Here is a 4,899-nt window from a genome sequence, read left to right as displayed (position 1 = left end):
CTAAGATAAATATAAGGTAAAGGCAGGGTTTAAAAAGTTAAAGAAATTAAGTTAACTTTTATATAAGTTAATTAGTAAAAGTTAAATTAACTTTAAGTTATAACTAGCCTTTATTAATTAAATATATATAATAAGGCATATAACTAATTAACCTTATATATAAGAATAAATAAAGTAAAATTAATAAAAAAATAATAATTTAACTTAAGAAAGGATTTTATAGCCCTAAGTAAAGTAAAAATAATATTAATTAAGAAAAAAAGAAATATATTAATATATAACATAGAGTTATATTAAGACTTATAATCCTAGAAGTAACTTAATAAATTAATAATAAAAGACCTTATAATATATTTAAGGTTAAATATTATAATTATAATTAATTTAAATATATTATTAATAAATATTTATAACTAAGAAGGCTAAAAACTTTAATTAAAGTAAGTAAAAATTAAGTATAATTAATTAATAAAAGTATTAAATAGTTATATAAACTTAAATACTAGGTATAATATAAAGCTTATAGAATATAATAGCTTTATATAAAGAATATATATCCTAAGTATTATTTAATTATATTTATTTTTAATATATATTTTTATTATTATATTATTTTATAACCTAATTTAATTTATTATTAACCTATTAAGCTAGCCTTAGTTTATTAATATTTATAATTTTTCCTTAAATATTAAAACCTTTTTTTTCTTAATTTGCCTTTTTTCCTTTTTATTTCCTCTTACTTCCTCTTTTTTATCTTATAATAGCCCTTAATTCTTATAATATAATATTTATACTATTAATTTAATTAATTAGATTATATACTTTAACTCTATAAACTATACCTATTATAAATTATTACTACTACCTAATATAACTCTATTAATAATAGCCTATTATTACCTTAATATATTTTAATTTTATTTTAAGTTATTAGCTAAGTCTTTTAATACCTTTATTTAGATTATAATATATTTAATAATAAATATATTTTATATAATATTATAAAGTTATATTTAATAATTAAAGATTATAAGATTAACTTATTATATTAATTATAATTTACCCCTGTTTATATTAATAATATATTAATATTTAGCTAATCTATTAAATCTATTATATACTATATCCCATAACTTATTTAACCCTCTTTATACTACTAATACTAATATTATAAGGGCTTAGTCTTCTTTAATACCCTCTTAGCCTGCCCTTAGATAGTCTTAAGCTACTTATTATATAAGCTATTACAAAGGGCCTTAATAAATTTCCTCTCTCTCTAGCTTAAATTTACCCCTCTAATTAGCTTTCCTTTTAGCCTATTAAGTTCCTTTATCTTAGAATTAAAAAAAGCTTTTTTAATAAGAGGGTAGCTATTATAAAGAGGATATATAAGTAGAAGTATCTTATAATTAAAGGCTATTAGCCTAATATAACTAGTATTATCCTTATATAACTAGGCCTTTTTAATATTTATTATTATTTTTTTTAAGTTTATAAGTTAGCCTTAAAAGGTATATCTAAGTATCTCTAAAGTCTAATATAATTTAAATATTTATTACCTCTTAGTAGGTAAAGCTTTATTAAGTTAATATTATTATAATTAGCTGCCTTAATTATAGCCTAAACCTAGCTATATATAACCTAGCTAAAAGGCCTTGCTCTTTAGCTGGCCCTAATCTTCTTCCTATAATCCACTTTAAAGGCTACTCTATTACTAACCCTTATAGTATACTTAAATTATCTACTGCCCTTTAACTTCTAGGTTAGCCAAAGGCTAAGTAGTAGAGTGTTATAATCCCAGCGGTTATATTATATATACCCTATAATTTTCCCTATATAACTAACTAATTAAGGAAGGACTAATAATTATAGGACTAATAGTACTCTAGGACTACATCATTCTAGGATTAATAATAACCTTATATTATATTACTTTTATATACCTATTATTAAATATATAAAATATATTTATTTATACTCTTATAGATTCTAGCTTACTAGCTATTAATAAAACTTCTTTATATTAATTAAGCCTAATATATATTAAATCTACTATTAAGAGATATAATACTTTAATAAGCTTAGTATTACGCCTTATGTAATCTGCTAATAATAAACCTAGTATAGCTTAGTTTATTTATAGTTAGAAACTAATTATTATAATAAGTTATAGTAAAATATATAATATTCTAATAGTTAATATAAATCTTAATCTTATACTTACTTCTTATAAGGTAGTATTTAAACTTTTTAAAATAATTAACTATTATTAAAAACTCTTTATTATAAATTAAGTAATTAAGCTCTAATTCTTATAATTTATATAAGTAAAAAGTAATAAGATATAGCTTTTTTTTATTATCTTTTTAATTAATTTATCCTCTTAGTATAAAGTTTAATATATTTATTATTAATTTAATTTCTTTTTTAGAATTAAATATTATTAAAATTAATTTACTAAGGATTATTTTCTTAAGTTATTTAAATACTTCCTAAGTATTATTATTTTATTTAAAGGGTTTATTTTTTTTTAATAATTCTATTAAGAAGATAATAATTTTATTAAATCCATTAATAAATCTTTAATAGTAGTTAATAAAACCTAGAAAAGTTTATATTTCTTTAATATTAATAAATATCTTTTATTTTACTATTATTAAAATCTTCTTTTATTTTATTTTAATTTTATTTAAAGTAATAATATATCTTAAAAAGTTAATCTTTATAATATAAAACTAACTTTCTTCTAATTTAACTAATAGCTTAATATCTTATAATATTTTTAAAACCTTATAAATATATTTTTTATATTCTTTTTTATTATTTAAGAAGATTAAAATATTATTTAAGTTATATATAATAAAAATAATAAGGTATTATTAAAATATATTATTAATTATCTACTAAAATATTATAAGTATATTATTAAGATTAAAAGGTATTACTAAGTATTTAAAAAGTCTAAATTTAGTTTTAAATATTATTTTTTATTAATCTCCCTTCTTAATATAAATAAAACTATGTACTTCTTTAAGATTTAAAGCTATAAAGATCTTTTTACTATATAATTAATCCTTAAGTTTTATTATAAGTAGAAGTAGGGTTTAGTCCTTAGTAATATATATATTAATTAATTAATAATTTATAACTAGTTAATTTTTTTTATTTTTCTTTAATATAAAGAATATTACTAATACTACTAATAAACTTAATTTTCTAATATATATTTTTCTTAATATTTTATTAAAGTATTCTTATTAAACTTATAGTTCTTTTTAATTAAGTAGGGTTAACTTTTAAAATAATAGCTTTTTATTTATAAGGTTAATTTTATAAACTTATTTATTATATTTAAGGATTCTTATTTTTAGTTTTTTCTTAAATAATTTATTATATATCTAATATTCTTCTAGGATATTCTTAAGTTAGTCTTAGCTAGCTTATAATAGTTTATTTTTATATAGGTTTTATCTTCTAAGGATACCTAGGATTTTTATTTTATATCTTTGGCCTTTTTTATACTTATATTATACTTCTTTTAGGGGTAATAAAGTCTTTATTTTATACTTATTTATATTAATCCTCCTAGTTATAAATTAAAATCTCTTATTACTTATTATAATTATTTTATTATTACTATTAGGGTTATTAGGAAATATAACTTAGCTAGTCCTCTAGTTAATATATAGATTTTATTATTTAAGTTAGTTTATCTTAAGTAAAATATTTATTTCTTCTCTTAAAGGAATAATATTAATATTAATTCCTTAATTTCTTTCTTTAATAAGGACCTTAAGGTAATTAATCTCTTAATCTATTATATTATTATTATAATTAAAATTAATAACTAGTAATATAAGTAATAATATAAGAAATAAGTAATAAAAAATAAAAGATTTCTTTTTATTTTCTTTTATTTTCTTTCCTTATTATTAGCCTTATATAAGGCCATTAAGCTTTTTAACTTTTTTATAAAGGCTTAAATAATAAGACCCCTATAGTAGGCTATTATTATAAAATTTATAATTATATATAATTTATTTACCTTAATAGTATAATTACTACCTTAACTAGGTAGTATTAATACTAGCTCTTAATAGCTAGGTTACTCTTTTTTTTTTATCCTATCTAAAGGAATATTATACTTAGTTTATATATTATACTTCTAAATTAAGTTTCTTAAACCGGCTTTTAACCCTTTTTACTAATAATATAATAACTATATTGCCTTAATGCCTATTATATAAAATAGCTTATAGTTATATAATTATACCTATTATATAATTAGCTATAATCTTAATTTAGCTATTAGGCCTACCCTAAATATAATTAGTAAAAAAGAACTTAAAGAAATTTATATAATAATAATTATTATTAAAAAAAAGCTTTTTATTAAGATATAAATTTAATCTTATTAAGATAATTATTTTTAATTATAGCCTAATTTAATTAATTAGTTATATAAACTAGAGGTATTATATTAGTTTAATTAATTTAAACTAGGTTAATTCTATGCTATTAGGTCTTAAGGACTTAGAAAGGGTCCTGAGGGAAGGTTATTAACTTAAGTTAAATTAGGCAGCCTTTCTTATTGCCTTTATAGGTAACTTAGTTATATATAAAGAGTAGCTTTTTAATATATCTAAAAGGGTTATTACTATTAAGGGGGAGTTATACCTAAATTAATAAGAGGAGTTTATATATAGAGTTCTAAGATAAACATAAGGTAAAGGCAGGGTTTAAAAAGTTAAAGAAATTAGATTAACTTTTATATAGATTAGTTAATAAAAGTTAAATTAACCTTTATTAATTAAATATATATAATAGGGTATATAACTAATTAACCTTATATATAAGAATAAATAAAATAAAGTTAATAAAAAGGTAATAGTTTAA

The sequence above is a fragment of the Fusarium odoratissimum genome, assembly GCF_000260195.1.
Source record: "Fusarium odoratissimum NRRL 54006 unplaced genomic scaffold supercont1.56, whole genome shotgun sequence".
Taxonomy (NCBI): domain Eukaryota; kingdom Fungi; phylum Ascomycota; class Sordariomycetes; order Hypocreales; family Nectriaceae; genus Fusarium; species Fusarium odoratissimum.
The sequence above is the reverse complement of the archived record's forward strand: the minus strand, read 5'-3'. Positions refer to the sequence as shown.